Here is a 20,333-nt window from a genome sequence, read left to right on the forward strand (position 1 = left end):
GGTTTCTATTTCAAGAGACATTTCAGTTAAAGCTGATATGTTCTTTGTGGGAAAAAGTTTCACTGAAATCAAGATTGTTTATAAAAAATATTTCAGGAAAATTTTTTATCAGCTTCATGCCTCTGCATTAGACATGCTCTTCAAACTCAAATCACATATCAAGGTTAGCGTTCCTGAGTTAACTTGCAGGCTTGCTTGTTAAAATCCCTGTGGATTGTGTTTTCAATGAACAGGATTTATCATTCCTTTCGGTTCGACAGTGAGGCTGCTTCACTTTACAGCTCCTGCTCAGAGAGTACAATATGGGTGCATTTTCTAGCATCTGTTTTGTCCTCTCATTTCCAAACAAGGAAACAAGATCATTTGGGATCATTCTCTGCTGAACATTTCAGATGCAAATCCTGCAGTCATTAGTCTTTATGCAGCCAGAGGTCTCATACATAATGAGATATTTGCCTGATTAAGGAGCATAGGATTTAACCTTCCATGAGAGACCCTGTTTAATGAAATGTGTATGGTATAGCCGTAATGGTAGTCTGGACAACATTTCAGAAAAATGCTATCGGATGTCCCCAGCAAACATCCAATCCCACCAACTTTAACTAAAATTCCTCAGCAGTTTTTTAAATGCACCTTATATTTAAAAAAAAAAAAAAAATTAAAAAAAAAATAAAAATCAGAGCTACATTCTTTTGTCAAACAAACCTGACAAAAGGAAGCTGAGTCAGACTCACTCCAGGATACGCACCTCAATCTGTGACAAAAAGGAAAACAGTTACCAAGTGGAAATGACTAAGAGCACTGTACTGCCCTGATTAAAAGTCCCAGAAATAACAACACAAAGTTCTGCACAGATTATGCTTTCCACATGGGGCAGTAATTGTTATTTTTTAAACTCTAAGTAATGTTTCTTCCAGAGAGGCTTCAGGCAACAGTTGGATAGAACTGCACATTTAAAATGGGAGGGATTTTACAATGATTATCTGAGCTGTTGAAAATCAGCATTTCGGGTTTATTTTCAAAACTGAAGGAAAGCTTATGCACTCCCCTACCATAATTCTTAGCTAGTCATAAAAATACTGACACAAGTATAGCTGCTGTGACTGAATTTCACATCTTGGCAGACCTTCACTTGCACAGGGCCTGTAACGTGCTGCTTTTAGCAAGACAGATTACTAGGTCTAACCTTTATAAACTGTTACAAAAGCATTCTTGAGCTATATTGTCAAATGTAAAGCCCTTCTCCGGTGAGAGTCAAATATTAGGACAATTGCTTATGAGGAATGAAAACATCATTAGTTGCAGCTGTGTCAATAGCTGTCTTTGATTTTGATGACTGTGCTTATTAAGAAGGGCGTATTTATGGCATGAAATTTCCCTGTAACTAGAGCTACTTCCACAGAAAACGAAGAAATCTGTGTTCACTCAGTGAAAGGCATGGGCTGTTTCATCAACTTTGCTGGAATTTGTGCTGGTTAGGAAAGCAATGAACTTGTTCCTACAGCTATGGTTTCCATGAATTCTTTTGAGGAGAACTTCACAGACCACTGATCAGATGGGACAGCGAAAAAGCACTGCAGTGAAAAAATGAAACAAGATGTAACCAAAAGCTACTATCATGAGTCAGCCTGCTTTGCTGGCTATGCAGAAAGTCATGAAATTGGAGTTTCAGATCACCTGACGAAACTCCTCAGCAACAAACATAATTCTGAAGAAAGATGCAAGCTTTAATCTCACATTTATTCTGTGCAGTTATCAATTCCAACTCACAGGTATCTGTGGATAGTGAGAACAGTCAAATTTAATAGATTTAGCATAGTAAATGAGGGCTTTGTTTCTGCCCTTATTACGCATTATTCCTTTCAGTATCAGCAAGATGACAGTTATTACTTTAGATTCTTAGAAATGTCATATTCAAACTATGCACAAGCACCTTCAAAGCAAAGTTGAGTTTTACCTCCTTTATCCAAGAAAGGAAAGACTATTTTAAACACTACTAGCCTAAGTAGTCTGGAAGATTTTTCAGACACCAGCATTCAAATAACATGGGCTAACATCCTAAAGTTTCATAGAAAGAGATGCTGATCTGGACCAGACACATCTAAGTCAGGTGGCACAAAGTCAAACAACAGCAGCTAATGAACATCTGTGGGAGACAAGTAAATGATCCGGAAGGGGCAGCTGGATATAACATGGAAGAAAACTTGTACAGCAGTGCTGAACAGACCAATGAAAAAGGCCTGGTGTCATTTGGAAAAAAGGAACAACAAACAAACATTGTGAAATGCCAAGTAAATAATTATCACTCCTTTTACTCGTGCCACCAGCTCCATGCACGAGTCAGGCGGAGTAGTGAATTAGTAATATTTGATCTAAAACGTTACTGTCTTGCTTGCAAAAGACACCAGTCTCTGGAATTTGTCCAAAAGCTTATGATTTGGCCCTAATAATAAAGCAGTCTGAAAGTCTAAGGTTTACAAGAAAACCTGCCTGCTAGCAACTTGAGCCAGCAGCTTTGAAAATACGAAGAAATCCACTGCCTAGGAAGCAGAGCAGTGCAAACATCTGGGATGAACCAGGGGGTGTGGGGTGGTCTGAAGCATTAGGAGCTTGGCCGCCTGTTGGAGAGGGCTGCAAAAACAGGTTCTTCATTCAGTAACATGGACATTTCCTCCTAGCCAGAAATAAGACTTAAAGAATCAGTTCAGCAGAGATGAAATCTGTAAAACATAGTGTGGAAGGTTTTGAGATATTAAATCAGGTTCCTAAAATTTAAATGAAAGTATCTTCCTCAAAGCTTACCAATGGTTTTCAGTTACTCTATTGAGCTCTGAAACAGAGTATGCTGAAAATGCCTTTAGAAACTTTCTCACTTCTTTCCTTGAACTTTTCAGTAGAGATAAAACAAGTCAACCAATACACAGCTTATTCAGCAGACATCAAAACAGACCTTGATAATCTAGGCCTGTTGCCTCAGGGCATATATAGAGAACATAGGAGTTTTCTCTTTTCTGAGCAGTGGATGTGAAGGGCTCCCTTATCCTCATCCTTTGTTTAGATTAGCTAAATAGCATGCTTACTGCACAGATATGAACATCAAAGGCTATGCAACGGTTGTAAATGCAGCTGAAGTCACTTGCAAAAGTACATCATATCTGGGCCTGTTGTCTGCCGTAGGTACGAGGTTATCGCTGAGCTGCATACTGACCAGATAACTGCAGCTCCCTGGAAAACTCCTATCAACATCCCCCCTGCTCTTCTCTCAGCAACGACACAGGAACGGCTTATTTTCTTTTGAGGAATCTTAATTCTACTTGGTCTCCTTACGAAAGACTTTGAAAAATGTCTCCTCATTAGGTGCTTAACTTTTCTGAATAATTAATGTATCAAATTTTTTAAAAAGTAATTCATCTTTGCTGCTGCACATCATAAAAACATGAAATAATCTAACCAACCTCAGCCTTCTGGCAAGCCAGGAAACCAGTTCCGTCACCTGTGCTGGACTGTGATGACAAATAGGGGCAAGAGAGTGTTTAACTGTGTAACATTATTATTTAAAGCCCTACTTAAGATACGTTGAACATTTGCCTACGTTTATTGTAACAGGTTCAAAAAAAATGAGTTTTGAATTAAGTCCCAAAGTCCCACACTTCTCAGATTCTCTTCTGCATTGTTTAGTAAAAGGATTTGTTTGTACCACACGGTGCCAGAGATGCCCCTTTGTGCTCGGTTTTAACATGCGGACGGGTGGCACTGAAGGGAGCACACAGTCCCGCAGAGGGTTTGGGTGCTCAGGCTGGGCTGCAGAAAAGCCCGCAGGGTCATCGGGCTGGGCCTACTGAACAAAATCCTGACTGAAGTTTTATGTGGGTGACAGTATTAGAGACACCGACACCTGCACTTTGGTGAGAATCCCCCAGGCTGCCACTGCCTCAGGAATGGAGCACAGACACCGACTCCTTCCCTTCTGTCTGCCCTGAGTGGTCTTGGGACTTAAAACTAATCATTATCAAGATGTTACAAACATTTTCTCCTTCTGGAAGGCCCACCTACACTCTCTCATTTCTGACGTCACAATTTTACCTAGAAAAATACTTAGAAATTTCATTTTTACATCCAGCACTGACAGAGCTTTAAAGGAATCCTGGTTTCATTCATACGAGGGCTCTAGCTTTTTTGCTTGCAGGTATAAAAATCCTTATAGATAGGACATCCCCAAACTGCTTTGAAAATCCTGTTGGTGCACAACAGGCGTAATCTGTGCTGATCAAATATCAGACACTATTTAAAGCACCATTCAGATGTTTGCTAACTCCTAAAATTCTTTATGAAATGATACTAAATAACATACTGTGTTTTGTGTTTCTCTCAGAAATTTCCTTTTATTCAGCTCCCTCTCTAGAGTCAGCAACAAATAAGCAGGTATAGCAATAATAAGGCTAAGTTTATCTGTTTCCTCCACTCCCTTTTCTCACTGCATTACTAAGACTTTGGAACAATAACAGGATGCCGGGATGCAGGATGGGAACAGGCTGACTCCCAGCTGGAAAACCTTGGAGACTGGAGAGCTGAACACTCCCAGTATTGCTTAACGAAAAGAGAAGTGGATTTTTCTATTTGATCTTCACTTTCTGAACAATGCTTAACGTTTTGGGATACTGTTGATTTTAGTTTGCCTGATTCGGGAACAAACTGAAGCTCCACCAACTCTAACTCAGGTAAGGGATAAGCGGTATTTGCTGTCCTTCAGCCATGAACTTCATTTCAAAGGTTTCTACCTCCACGGAATAACTCTTCTAATGTCTTAAATAATTTAAGAAATACCAGCAGACAAGCTGTGAATTTTATACATATACACAGAATACTTTGGGCCTAACACTGATAGCACTTAAACCAAATTAAGTGCAGACAACAGCAGAGCTGTTTACAATTGACAATGGAAGAGGTAAATCTCTTGCTTTCTTGAGCTACACTACAATATTCCCAGATGGTTCGAGAGAAGAGATATGTTATGCTTTTTTGTAGTTCTGTTTTGTAATATTTAGAGTATTGGCTGATGTTCATTCTCAATGGAAAAGGGACAGAAATGATACTGAAAATGGCACCTGTAAACCCTTTAGGAAAGGATTTCGCTTGTGGAGCGGACAGTTAAGGCTTCGTACTGCTCTGAGTGAGCAGGTGTGCGCGGTGCTATGATCTGATAAATATGTTTTATCGAAGTGGGGGGGTCACCTTTGGTATCTCTGTTTAAGGTGTTATGGATTTATCATGAGCAATGGCAAGAGGAGGTGAAAGCCACCACGTACCCTAGCCAGGTTTGGCATATCTCTCTTGCTAAAAGATTTGTTTAAGGCTTAGACGGGAGTTTATATAAACACGTCAGTGACTTTGTCTCCTAAATCTCAAGTTCAAAGCGCTCCAGGTACTTTAGCACCCTAATAACCCTGGACTACCAGGTTTTACAGCCCCTATTCTAAAAGACCAGCAATTCTTATTTTAGAAGTTTCTTGATCTCAGTGGTCCAAAAAGAACCATTCTTTCTGTCAAGTTATTTTATGAGCAGTGTCTTGATGTGAAAAGTTGGTTTAAAAGGCTTTTATCTTATCCTAAAGATAGTGTAGCAAGTCCCTGAGCTAACAAGTTTGCTGTACAGCTTGCAGAGACAAAGCATTTATGCATAAGAGATGAATTGGTACTGCTTTTTCTGTAAGAACTCTATTCTGCAATAGCAGGACTGTCAGTGTGCACAGTACCTTACTGTGCTGGTTGTCATGCTGTAATAGAGATAAAGGAAGGAAAGAAGTGTGAGGAAAAAAAGATATGGAAGAAGATGAATTTCTGTGAGAAAATCTGTTCTTTCTTAGCTACCAAAAACATTAAAAGTTGGTTGCTACTGCAGTTAACAAAGGTATAGTTAATCAATGCGTCCCTGCCTCCACTGATTATAAATCATTGGATCAGCATTTGTAAAAGCATACAGTATTATAGATGTTCATGTAGGAAAAAAATATTAGACAAAAGCAAGGATACTCCAATGATTTACAAAAGCTTCTCATCTTAGGTTAATTTGTGCCTTGTAACAATAACCAATATACCGAAACAAATCACAGAAATGCTGACTTGCAATTTGCGGTACCTTCAGGAGTTAGTTTTTATCCTTAAATAAAGGGTGACCAACAGGAGAAAAGGACACAAGATTAATTTGGCGTATAAAAGGCTTGGAATAGTACAGTATACTACAGAGAATAATGTGCAGTTACAAACAATAAAACAAATGAATTAGGAAGCAAAAGATAAACTCAATTAACAAATCATTCCTGCTTTGTGCACAAACCTGGGCTTAATTTTTCAGAGTACTGCAGCTGCATTGCACTGCAACAAGAATTATTTCCCAAAGCTTTGTACTTTAATATATTATCATAAAACCGTTTCTTAAACATTTTAGAACAAATGTTAGCACTGAAATGACACCATGAAATAGCTACACATCACTCAGCAATCTGCAGCTTGCAGAGGGCCAGAGCTAAAGCTTCCAGGGCTCAGGACTAAAGAGGCAGCTTAGGCAGAGAAAGTTCCACCCAAACAGTTAACAGGTTGTTGCCAGGTTTGCTCCACATCCTGCCTGTGCTGAGTGAAACAGAACCAAAAACAGGATATAGGTAGAAATCACTGGGGATGGTTTAGAAGCTCCTCTGATTTATAGCACTTAAGAACAAAGGACTTCACTGGGCATCCGTAAATCAATTCCTTCAACTATTATTTCAAATGAAAAATAGGAAAACTTTTAAAAAATTATTTTCTCTTGTCAGGGTGCATGTCTACAGAGCTACAGGCTTAAATCAGGCCAGCTAATACCTTATATTTTCTTTAAAAGTAGAGATTGACAGAATAGAGGTAACTAATTATTTCTAGCAGCTGAGCTTTCTGTAAGGAATCTTCATGGTTATTTTTGTCATGCATTCATAATTTCAGTTTTTGCTCAGGTTCTGGAAGTTTAATTCAGAGGTTCAAATGTTAGTGCCTAGAAGGAAATAAGAGGTTCTCTGTGAGAAAATTGTTGGCCATGAAAATATTCTGGTGTATTTTTTAAAAAACAAATGTATTTCCCTTTGTTATCCTTGTGGGTTTACAAATCAAAAATCCCTCAAAGTTTAGCCCTGACACAACTGGTTTCCCTTCTACCCTAGAACACAGCAGAGAGTGATTATTTGCATAAACTGGAGATTTGCTAGGACAGAGAGATGCCCAGCTCACAACCACTAAGGTAAAGCAATTCCCCAAATGTGCCTTGGAAGACCTGATCAGAATCTGAGCTAGGAGAACAGACCTCAGCAAATCCAGAGCACGATACTGGTTTGGTTCATGATGAATTTGCTTGATTCATCTGTGGACTTCAGTTCAGCACCCTGCTCCATTTGAAGCACCTATTTCTCCTGCAAACACAGAAAGCAGCCAACGCTCTGGTGCCACAGCCACAACCAGGAGCCACCATTTGTGCTGCCAGGAAACCTGCAGGCATCTCCTCCAGGGCCTGTCCTCAGCCCAGGGGCAGACCCCCTGCACACTTGGGAATCCCACCAACAGCACTAACGCTGAGAATAATGATGTGCAAAATGAATGCACACTGCTCACCAGTGCATGTGCCTCCCAAATTCCACAAGGAGTCTGCTCTCAAAATTTTAAAATATTAATTAAAAAAAAGTGAAGACCCTGTTTACAGTTCTGCAATGCAAGGATACAAATTAGCCCTTTAATTCAATGCGAACCTGAGCTTCACTCATCTTGATCTGGATTTCAAATCTGCCAATAATCATGGAACTAGCTATACTCTGAATGTAAAATATTGCTGAATATTTCAAGTTCTCTCTGTAACATCCTTCTGAGATGGATGTTATTTGTGCCGTGAGTCTATTTTGTACCTGCGTACACATCTGTTGGGCAGGCAGTGAGCAGAGTTGGGGCCCAGCCCTCTCAGGTGCGAGTTAGACTGGAACAAGTCAGGAGCTCAGTGCTTTCCAGGGCTGTGCAAAGACAGGAGAAGGGCAGAGTAGAAACTTCTCCATCCACTGCAGGTGTTCACACTGCCTACGCTTCAGTTTTCGCACTCTGAATATTTCCAAGTAAAGATTTACAACCAGTAAACCAGAAAGAGTCAAGGAGGTGGATGGGCACTCTGGCAGACTTTTCGCCAGACAAGTATTTTTGTGTGAGATAGACAGCAAAACTGTCTTGCAAAAGATTAGGAGCTGCATGTGAAAGTGTTGTCACTTATCATCCATGAAAGGGTCCAGAACTTAGAGTGAAAAATGACTGATACTTTAGAGAAAAGACAAGCATAGTTACCAGGCACACAATGCAGAAATCATAGGGGTACCTTTCCAAAAGATCAGTGGAGAAGAAAGAGTATTCTTCTGCACTAACATTGCTATCTGAAATGCAAGGAGTTACAGAGCCCTACTATAGTTAGAGGTAGGCTAAAAGCACAACTGTTTAAAATTCTTCATTTTTCAAAATCCAAAGAGGTCAATGGTATTGTCCCAGTCCAGTTGTCATCAAAATGCTCTTGTTCTGTGGGATTTCACCACCATCCTTTGCCAAAACTTTAAGAGAAAGAGCCTCCTGTTTCTTTTACATATTTATTTAAAAAGCCTACCATCAGTCTCCATAAATTACCAGTAACCTATCTGGTTTTGCCCTCACTGAAGTCATCCATTTCTCTGCATCCTCTTTCCACAAGCCCATCAGCAACATCTGGAATGGTCCTCCTAACACCTGGCAAAGTTCACAGGGCACAAGGAGCACACACAGGCCCTCGACCGTATTGTGTGTGACAGTGGAAAGGGAAATTCCACTTCTCCAGTGTGTCTGGAGGGTATAGTTGAATTCCTTCTCCTGCCTTTGTCCACATTTCTAAGTAATGCTTTGGTAAGATCAGTCTTCCTTTTCCCCTTCCTTTTGTGATGCTATCTGCTATGAATCTGTCTTCTGGAAATGCTCTAGCAGCACAAAGCCTACCTTACAACATACCACTTGGGGAGACCAAGGGCCTAACACTACTCTCATGCAAATGATAGGAAATCCTGCCATTGATGGGAACTGTTCCTCTGATAGGTTCAGCTTCATTGGCAGAATCTCCACCGGCACAGAGTTTTACATTAGCTTCTCCATTCTTTTTGTGGGGTGCTCCCTCCCCTTACCTCCAGTCCTAGACCTGAATTCAGAGGAGATCTGCATTATCTTACTGGCTTTTATCATCACTGTCTTTCAGATGTATATGATCTGTCTGCAAGAGAACCAGTGTTCCCATGTTAGGGTTAGGCCGACCACTCAATACTACTAATAAGGTATCAGACTTTGCACCACCTAATCCACTAATCTAAACCTACAATGAAACAGCATATATTGTCTATTTGCTCAGTACTGTTAACGTTAGGGGCTTTTAGGCTGTCATTAAAACATAGACAAATATTGCTACACTGTGCACATCATCCATATTACCAATACACTCCACCTAAAGCACATATCCAGCACAGAAATGAAGAAGCAAGAGCAGAAAGCAGCGAGCACAAAAAGCAGGAATGCTTTTTGTAATGGGTCCATTTTACAAAGACAATAATGTGAACCTGACAGTGACAAAGCTATTGCAGAGCTCTCTCATCTGTAGCACCATTTAACAAACACATTTGCTTTGTACACTAGATTTGCCAGCAGCAGCCTTGGTAAAAGTTTAAGATTAGAATAGATACTGAGTCCTCCAGTAATTGCACTAGGAGATGACTTAAGCTTCAAATAGGAAGAAAGGGGCACATTTCTCTTTAGAATATATTGCGTCATTTTCCTGCTGTGAAAGGGTGAGCTGTATTACCTGCCTTATATGGATTGATCTTCGGCTTTGAATAAAGAGAAAGGCTTAATTCGCACAAGAACAGGGTTTTCAGTGGCCATTATTAAAATATGAGCTGTGGGAGAAAGAAATGTTCCATGTACAAAGCCACTAACAAAGGAGAAAAAAAAAATTCCTTCCTCAGCTTAAGAAATCCCCCCAGCTGTGTTTCAGATTCAGGCAGCAACCCCACAAGCGCAGCACTGCTGTGAAAAAGATCTTCCCGAGCAGCCAGGTGACTTTAAAGCCGTCAGCTCCCAGGGGACACAGGCTGCTCCCCGCCGCTCGCCACGCTGAGCCCCGCAGGGCAGCTGCCACCAGCCCGGATGCTGGCACTGGCTGACAAGACCCGTGAGCAGAAACGTCCCCGGGTCAGGCAGCTGAAAGCCCCCAGCTCTCACTTTTATCACTTTCACAAAGACTTCTTAGCACATGGACACAAAAGCATGGCCTGCCTTGAAACATGGTCACTCCTGCAGCCATGGCTTACGTGTTGAACTGCCACGTACTCTGTTCGCAATCTGCTTCACGAAGCGAGCTCTCCTGGGGCGCGGGTTCCCTCGCTGCCTCCAGACTGGGGCTGTAAAATTCATCAGACTAATGACCTGCTTAAGCCAGTGCATAGATAATGAAGCAAAACACAACACTGTTAAATCATGATCACTCCCACACAGAAACAAATCTACACGGGAAAAAGAAAAGTTTAGCTCTAAATAAAGTCACAAAACTTACAACAGCTTTCCTCATCTTTTTAAGCTTCCCTATGTCAGAGGCCTGAATTTTCAGGCCCTCCAGCTTCTCTTTATCAGCACTGTATGCTGGAAATTTGCTTCCCTAGGTTTATTTTGATGTGAAGATGAGATTTTCCTGACAAGAGGTAAGCTGTAAGTAAACATATTGAAAGGCTCATTGTAAATTCATAAGAGTAGTAACAATATCATTTGTATCATCTCACAACACATGGAGATTATAACAATGGAAATGTTCCAGGAAAAGACTGTAACTGTAGGGGTGGGCAGAAAAGGTCTTAAAGTTAATTAGCCTGGTCTGGAAGTCTAGCTGAATAAGGCCAGGAAATAGAGAAGAATGAACTGACATTTGAATTAGAGATTTAAAAAATGGAGAATACTGAATACTGATTACCAAACAAAATATATCCAGACACACCCTGTTTTTTTAGCCTCTTGCCCAGCCAGAAAACAAGGGATTTATGTATATGTACATGCTTTCTTTATCTGACAAAAAAAATTAATTTTCAGAGGAAATACTAATGTATTCAGTTACCCAGTAGAATAGCCTGGGTAAAGGAATCAGAGCACACAATTGGCTAAACATGGTTTCTCTGCTTCAGATTACTGCTGGCACAATAAATATCAATTACTGTGACCTCCGTATGATGCTTATGTTCAAGACAGATACTTTTGCTCTTGAGCTTTTGTTGAAGGAAAATGTCAAAAAATCTTATCTGCTGTAAACACAGCTACATTGTACTTTAAAAAAAAAAAATCAGATTTCTCACATGCAGTTCCTCAAAGGATGGGGACTTTTCCTTAATCAAAGCTACTCAGTCAGAGCTCCATGCTAGGAAGCCTCTCTGATATTAAGGCTTTATCTGTAAACAAAGGGGAAGTGGAAAAAGCTCTATAATACATTATTCTCATAGTGTATCTTATTTTGTTTTGGTTTGGCCAAACTCTTAAACATTCAGTGACAGCTTTGGCTAATCTCTGTGTACAGCAGAGCTAACCAGGGTGCAGTATCAAAACAGATCAATTCTGAAATGTGCACACAATTTATTGCAGGAAACTAAGCTTCTGGTTAGAGATGCTTAAGAAATCTTCTTAGTGATCCCAAATACCTCCAATATACCTGGAATGTTCCACTTCTGCACTAGGATGAGCCAAATAATTTTGGAGGATTCCTTTGTCCCCTTCTCACCCAAATCCCCCTCCCCAAAAATCAAACATCATAATTTGAGTGTGGGAGGTGCTGGGGATGGGGCAGGCTCCAAGCTGAGACACCTGCACCTCTGTCTCTCCTACTGGAGCCACCACAGTTTGGACCAAACAGAAGGAAACTGGCTCAAAGCAAGTGAGAAAGAAACTGGATCTACAGGCACTGAGACCAACAGAGCCTCAAGTGCTCTTCAAAGTCAGTGAGAGCCTTCACAGGAATGAATACACCTGACTGCAAGATCATCCCTGAAACTACTTTCTGGATATAAGCAAGCGAACAAGTTCTTTGCCTGCCTGTAACACTGGCACTTCATCCCTATTTTCAGCATCTGTTCTTATCAATAATTAATCTGGATAGGAGACATTTTCCTCTTAGCTTTATATTTTGGACAAAGAATTCATAAGGGCAAATGTTTACAGTTCCAAACTATGCATGCAGGGTTAATCCCACCCATCTTATTAGCTCATTGCAGAACAGAAGGGCTATATTTAATGCAAAATTAAACCCCCAAAATAGTTCAGATTTCAACAACATTTGGCAACTGTCATCAAAAGACGTGTAGCCAAGAACAAGTTTTCTGTCATTTGATTATTAGTTTCACCCCTGCAACATCTGCAAAGCAAATAAATCATATTAGTCATAAATCCTACGAGCTTCCTGATTTTTAGAAATGGAACATTCTAAATCTACAGAGCACAGTATCTATGTGACATGATGACGACGAGGTGATAATATTTTGTACCAACACCCAAACTCTGCTTGTGGGTTTGAGCAGGCTCAGTAAGCACCAGAATACTCCTGCTCCTCAGGAGTCATTCAGCCCTCATACTTGTGCTCCCAAAGCTCAGAACTGGTAAAGAGCAACAGGAGACTATCTTATGACCCTAAACTCAATGCTGTCCATGCTGTCAACAACTAAGAGAAAGACAAAATCTTCTGTTTACAATGATATATTTACTTGTTATGAAACAGTGACACAAACTGGCTTAATAATTTAATCACAAATGAGCTTCAAAATCTTTTAGTGGCTAGATTTATACTGGGCGCTGTGCTTAAGCACATTTTATCCCTTGTTATATTTTGTAGCAGCATATTTGTATGTGAAGTAAAAGGCTTTATGCATGGAAAGAGTGGACAATACCAGTTGCTGCTTCTCTAAAGCACTCTAATCCATTTTGGGGTCTCTCCAGGGCAAGTTTCTGTAGTAAAGCATTATATTACTATAGTAGCATGGCCAGAGTAAGAACTCTTAAGCGGCACCAGAACAGATACATTTCAGTGCTTCATGTACTGTATTCTGTTCAAATTGGTTTTCATCAGTTCCCAAGTATCTCTACAGCCTCTGTGATGACAAATAACATAGTGAAAAATGAGTAAAGACATTGATTGTGCACCCGGCATGGTACACGATCTGCATGCTGAGAGTGTGAAATGAGGGAGATTCTTAAAACTCACCTAATGATTCAACATGGTTCTGATAGACCTTCACAGGTATTCCTCTCCTGGGTAAGGCAGAAGGCTGGCAGTTTTACTAAGACTAGTGAGTTACTTGCTAGAAATACCAGGATGCTCATATGAAAGGAAAACAGCCATCCATTAAAACAATAATTACACTGCATAACTGATCTCATGAGAAGAGGAGAAACTAGTTGGTGCACTCACCACTCATTTTAATGATTTCAAAGTATTGTTTTACCTTCATCACATATGTCAGCCTCACCACAGCAAACAACTCTCACTTAAACAGGGCATTGTCATGTGATATAATAAGAATTACTAATTTATCCAGCCCAAAATAATCCTTCCTTAAAGTCCATGAAGAGACCAGGCCAGTAATTAAAATATGTATTTGTCTCTCATTTATCAGATTTGCAACTAACAAACTCAGATAAAAACCAGGATACTATAGATCAACAGAAAAACTATTTAATTAAAGATTAGAATAGGAATCATAGCTTGTGCACATGAAACACAGAAGCAGTCCCTCTTGGTTGGATAACTTCACTAGGTAAGATTTTGGATGTGCCACATAGAAAAAAAAAATAGCTTAATCTCCAACCTATGCGGAAGTTGTGTACTTTTGTACATACTATAAGTTACATAGCAATATAGTCACATGTTTTATTAGATCATGTATGGGATTCATTTCCACAAACAGAAATGTTTCAGATCACAAAAGGCCACCAGTCCCTGAAGAACACAGAACAATTGGGCACAATCAATAACTGGGCCCATCTCTTCCAAATTCCCAGAAAAAAAAACTGTTTGAGATTTTCTTGAATTCTAACGGAAGTTGTATGGTGTTATTTATAGGTAAATCAAGCTCTAAGCCATGTAATTGTGATCAGGAAATTGAATCTGAACCTACATCAGCAACACACATTCTACAGTTCTATAACTAATCCATTCTTTATCAGATAGGAGTCATGTAGGAATGCAGACAGCACTCTCCAAACTGCAAATATGTTTTTGTATGTTTTTGGAAAATACACATTATGATAAGGTTAGCTAGAAATTGAGAGAAATCAACAGAAGATAAATGTTCTTCCACCTTTGAGATTTTGGCCAGTAGACTTGCTTCTGAACTCTCTCAACAAGATCAGCGTCTGTCAGCAAAGGATTTTTGTGAGATTGTGATTACGTCTTGCCCACCCAGCTAACAGGCAGTAAATGTCATGAGTCTCCTGATGCCATTATCAGGATGCCCTTGAAGGTCAGTGTTGCAAGGAACAGTGTTTGAGCCGAAGTAGCACCACCAACAAAATGATTTCCCCATTTGTCCCAGAGGTCATGCCTGTGTATAATGGGTCGGATTCAGAGTGATTCAGAGCCAAGACTGACAAGAGCACGAAGCACAGTATTTCTGGCTCCTATGATGACTGCATCTGCAGTACTGCACTGTTGAGAGATTCAAAGAAGCAAAGCCTGCCATGGGCTAGTCTTTCCCCAGTCATACCTACATGTCTATCTTTGTTCATCTACCCAGCTAAAATATCATCAGGCACATCATTGATGTAAAACGAAATCCAGTAAAGTAAGGAGAATTTACTGACACAAGATCAGACCCTGCACCTGACTCATCCTGCTTCTCTTTCAGATCTGTGATGAGGTATCTTCGAGAAAACAACCGGAAACAACTTTCTTCCTCACTCATTTCTCTAAAATCATTCTGTTCACAGCAAATGTCTTCTTCTGCCATACACTTCTTATTTTCAGTTCACACTCAGCCTTTTCATATGCCCTTCTCTCAGTATTTAATGCAGCTTTTTAATCCTGGAGTCAATGAGTCACTCGCTAAAATGTAAGCCGGGGTGTCAGGAAGCTCTGGGAGGACATTCAGGTACATCTCGTTATTGCTGCTCACCCTCTTGAATGCATGGGCGGAAGTGCTTGGAGGGTGGCTTTGTTTCTTAAAAAAAAAAAAAAAAAGCCAGCCTGTGCTTGACTGCCTCATTTATAGCCAGTTCTGTATCAAAGATAATTAAAAGCCGTTAAATTTGGCTGCCTGCTTTCTACCAGGCAATGAATCTTTAACATATACACAGTCTTTACAAGTCTTTTATAACCAAATTTCTTCATTTCTGAAAGAGGCATCTGTCCTTGCTGATGACTCCATCCACCCATGAGATCAGCCAGAAGAGAATTTTTTGGTGAGATGAATGGACGGGGAAAAAAATCATTAATACAATTTTCCCCTGACTTACCAGAAACTTGGAGCTGAAATCACAAAGAACTTTCAGGTTAGAATTATATGAGGAGCTAACACCAGAGCCAAAACCAGAGCCAAAATCAGAAATGCTGAATTAACTTTGCAGCTATATTGATACACAGTGCTGCAGCATTAATGCCAAGAACTGAACAGTACCAAATGCACACAAGAGTGCTCTTGCAATGCTGGGTGACATGTGAGGTTTTTTTAAAGTAGCAAATTTAGTTAAGATATTGCTGAAGTGGCTATTCATTCAAAGGTTCTATCACAAGTATAAAATGTCATTTTATATTCAGTTTTCAGGCAGGCATCTGCACTCCAGATTGTTTAGTCATCAGTGGAAAGCACTTCTCAGATGCATAAAATCGACACAAGGGCGATCAAAAATATAATACCAGGTAGTCAGGCACTAGGCCCATTTAAATCAGCTCAATAATCTGGAAACGAAAAAGCAGCAGAGTGTTCTCAGGAAAGGCCTATTTTAAAATGAATCATTGTACACTGTTGAGGAAATGAGACAAGACAGCTTTAATAAGAAATAAGAGAAACATCGAGTAACCACCCGAAACAAATTATATCTGAAAACACAACCAAAAAAACTATTGCTTCAACTCAAATGTTGCACAATTTACTTAGACAGTTTTTTAAAGTGATGTTACTAAAGTTTGGAGACCTCCCCTAGTTCCCGTTCCCACGGCGCTGCCTGTGCGCCCTCAGCCCCTCTCACAGCGTGCGGGAGCACACAACCCAGTTCTGCAACCGAGATGCCAAACAGCAACTGGAGTGCAGGTAACAACTGTACCAACGTGACTACTTTGCTGCTGTGTTTCTCTGGGTTTGTTAGAAGCTGCTTAGAGCAATGTTGTCTAATTATGAGATGAAGAAACTGGGAGAACAAAATCTGAGACTGTTGTTAGTCCTGACCCTGGCCCACCGTCAGGAGATGGCAAACACATTGAAGTCCTCTGTGCTTCAAATGTGCTTTTTGAAAGGGATATTGCCTTTTATCTAGCTGCAATACTCTTCAGAGAAATGAGAAGGCTTTATGAACTCATGTTTGCACAGCCATTTAAGATCTCTGAGAAGCAGCATCAAATACTGCTAGGACTATTTCCTTTAAATAATGTTTTCCCTGCTTACCAAACATGCTCCCTCTGCAAAGCAAGCTAAACATCTTAACTACCGGAATGGCAAAGAGAACAATAATTTATCCTGCTCCTGTGTCTGGTGTCTTACCTTCCTATTTCTTACTCCTCACTGCATGCACACATTTACCTTTGCTCTTAAATATCATATAGATGAAAAATTAATGTTAAAAATTGATTCTGTACAGCAGCGTTTTTCAGGGTTATTTTGTTACTTGACACTGGCTTGGATTCTTTTCTCATTATATCTATCATGGTTTCATTGAGCATAGTAATTTTGGAGGTGTTTAGATCATGTATCAAAGGAAATCTTTTGCATCTGAAAAAAAAATGTAATTTTGAAGCGTTGTCTACTCTGTATTGTAGGGTTAATCCACTGCATTTTCAGCAGAGCTTCTTGCACAGAGCTACTTAGGAATACTGCGGAGGGTGCAGCAAATAGGAGTGGGAAAGATAGTCAGAAAATACTTATTAAATTAAACTAAAGCTATCTGAAGTAAACTTTCCTGATAAAACTTTTCTCAAGAAAGTTTTCTTACTATTCAGTCTCTTTGAGCCCGGCCAGCTGCCCCCGCAGACACATACCCACCCGGCACCCGGTCCCGGGCAGCGCAGCGCCCGGCCCAGGTTCAGCTGCAGCAAGGGCTGGCGAGCCGGGCGAACGCCCTCGTCGGGCTCCGCATCTCTGCCAATTGAACAATACAGCATCTCAGACATTTAGTGCGACCTACATTTATGTGGCTGCAGGGTGACAGCTCAGGTTTGAGTAACAACCAGAAACAGCGAAATTTCTAGTACTGTGGAATGGAGCAGATCATGTTCTGCGGTATTGATTTATCAATCATTTTGTTAATATTTTCTGATTTGATGTAACTCTCATTTTTGCATTTTCATTTACACTATTCAGATTCCAACCAAGATACTGTAAGTAAAAATTATCATTAAGTATCAAGCTCAAGCATCAATAATCATTTCATTTCCAGGTTTTCTGACACTCAGGTGTGCAAAATATTTTAACAATAGTGGCACAAACCTTTTAATTTTTTTTTTCCTTTTTGGTGTATGATAGCCACTTTACGCAAATTTCTCTCACGATTTTCCTCATCACTGTTTCTAGCACTATTTCTGCTTTTCAGGTGCTGAAAAAAAAAATCTCTAAGATTAGCAGAAGATCTTAGTTGATCAACCAGAAAAAATACATCGTTTCAGCTACAACTGTTTGCTCATTAACCAAATACTCCATAGAGAAACCTGTTTTATCTTCTCCTTAACATGCAAGCATAGAAGAAATTTCTTTGCTTACTAAATTTACCTCACATAAGCACTAATATACATTTTTAGAGTGAGGAGTTAATCAGGTAAGAGGGAAATACTAGAAAAAAACCCACAAACGTTCATAAAAATATTTCATCGAAGGTGTTTTCATTACATAGACACCTTATTTGTATTAGCTCCTCATCAACCTTACAGTTGATTACTTACCAAAACAACTTGTAAAATGCAAACTTTTAATTAGTACACTATTTTCTGTATCTCCACCTGACATTTTTTAAATAATTACTCCCAATCTGCAAGAAGAAACTACGTCGAATGAGTCATATGTCCCATAAATCAGTTTGAATACCAGAATTTCTCAGTTAACTGTCTAGAGTACCCCGCAGACCAAGAGTTATTTGCTAAAATAATTCAACGCATAAAGTGAATAATGGTGGTGGGAAAACCCATCATTTGCTGAAAGAAAATTTAAGTGCAAAGCAAGAAACTTAGCTATCTGAATAAACCATTCCCCTGCTAACTTTAAGGAACATTTATGGTCCCTGCTTAAATTGAAAAAGTGTGAATTATTGGTCTGATGAGCTAGAGACAGAGGGGTAAACTGGAGACCGTACGTTAAGGCAGGCGAGCCATGGGAGCACAGGGCAGCGTGCTGGGGAGAACCAGGCATGGGACAGGTCGGTCACAGCTCATGCTGTGCTGTCCCCTTCTCCGGAAGCGTGTGGCCGCGGGTGACACTACTTGAAAGGGCACATCTTATTTCCTTTCTCAGTCCTGGCTGCCACAGCAGATATCAGAAGAAACGAAAAGCCAATCCCTACATGTCATTCACCTGTCACCCCTCAGAAATTTTCTTGCTTCTGTCTCCATGGGAATGCACTCCCCTGCTCAGGAATGGGAACGTCTCTCTTCTGCTGCTACCTCGGGCATTTCAAATGTTGGAAAGGAACACTATCATGGCCAGAAAAAGAGAGAGCATTTAGTACAGCTTGTCAAGAGCTAACATCCATGGAACTTGGCCTTCACACCAGGACAGTGCCCTTATCCAGTTACTGCTCAGCAGGGTCCTGCTTCTGAAGTGTTTGTATGTGCTGCCGAAGAAGGGGATTCTGAAATATTGTGATGAACTCAGCTACAGATTCAACAGCAATAGACTTCCCGCTGTTGAACAGAAAACTGGCATGGTAACATAGAGGGAGCCAGAAGAGTCAGACTGTCCTATGGAGCAACACACATCCAATGTCCCTAGAAAAGACAGCATGCAAAGTGCTTGGGTGTGCAGTGTTACTTCTACCAAAATGAGACATTTTGAAAGATGCCAAAGACAAAGCAGAAGTCATTTTTTTGCAAGAGGCTCTTCTATCTCAGCCTATGTTTGACCTACAGTGCATATCAGAGGGCAGACCAAACCCCACCAGAGTGCTCACAAAGGAACTGTTAACTTACCGAGGAGTCTGGACAAGCTGAAGGAAGGGAAGCCACCTTAAAATCTGAAAAGACAAAGATGGATCTGCTGAGTGGAAGGAGTAGCTTAAGTTTCAGCTGAAAGGTGCATATATTTAAGAAGATTCAGTCTACTGCTTTCTGTATTAACAGCCAAGCTTTCAAACAAGGCCTGAACTGTGAAACACGTACAGGTCACCTACTCAAAAGGAGAGTTTGCATTTGCTGCATGGATCCTCAGGAATCATCAGGATATTACCACAGTCCCAGAGCTCCTACGCAGATAACCGTACACTCGTGATGAATTTGAGCCTTCAATTTCCGATAAGCAGGGGGCCTGTATGAGGACACCAAAGGTCCCAGAGCTGCTGTTACTCATAATCCCTGTCAGCAACAGCGAGAGCAGCACCCCGAGGAACCCGGCAGAGGGCACGGCAGGCTCCGACCGAGCAGCAACAGACAGAGAGGCAAATACTAGGAAAATATTCATGGAAAGACACAAAATTTCTCTTTACAAAGGAGAGTTATACAGCGACTAGCGTGCCTTAGTGGGGATTTGACTATTTAAGTTAAAAATGCTTTCCGCAGGGACGTTTGTAAGTGTCTCAGGCGCAGCGCAGTGCCCGGCAGCTGAAGCGGGCGGCGCCGTCCTCACCCTCCCCAGCTCATCTCCTCATGCAGCAGCACAGGAGATCTCCACTGGACCAGCGCAACAAGAGAAAATGCCTTTTTAAACACTGTAGCCTGTTTTTTCCAAAACTACAGCCTGTACTAGTTGACGTTAACCAACTGTTTTCCTTTGGCTATCGTGTTTTGTAATTTTATTAATAAAATAGATAGATGTAATCACCACAGAATCATATCAATGCCTTCCAGTTTCCAGTTGTAGAATCTTCATGTATACAAACAAAACAAAGCAAAA

The 20,333-nt window shown here is 40.5% G+C and overlaps 1 protein-coding gene across 1 annotated transcript in view; it reads left to right on the plus strand.

Moving 5' to 3' along the window:
• The first annotated feature begins 4,521 nt into the window (after positions 1 to 4,521).
• Positions 4,522 to 20,333, plus strand: part of CDH5 (cadherin 5) — a 30,626-nt gene continuing 14,814 nt past the window's right edge. The window contains exon 1 of the mRNA XM_065641098.1: positions 4,522 to 4,718. The gene's annotated coding sequence lies outside the window, so the exon portion shown is untranslated. The remainder of the gene's footprint in view (positions 4,719 to 20,333) is intronic.

Source organism: Caloenas nicobarica, chromosome 9, assembly GCF_036013445.1.
Source record: "Caloenas nicobarica isolate bCalNic1 chromosome 9, bCalNic1.hap1, whole genome shotgun sequence".
In the NCBI taxonomy this organism is placed as follows: Eukaryota; Metazoa; Chordata; class Aves; order Columbiformes; family Columbidae; genus Caloenas; species Caloenas nicobarica.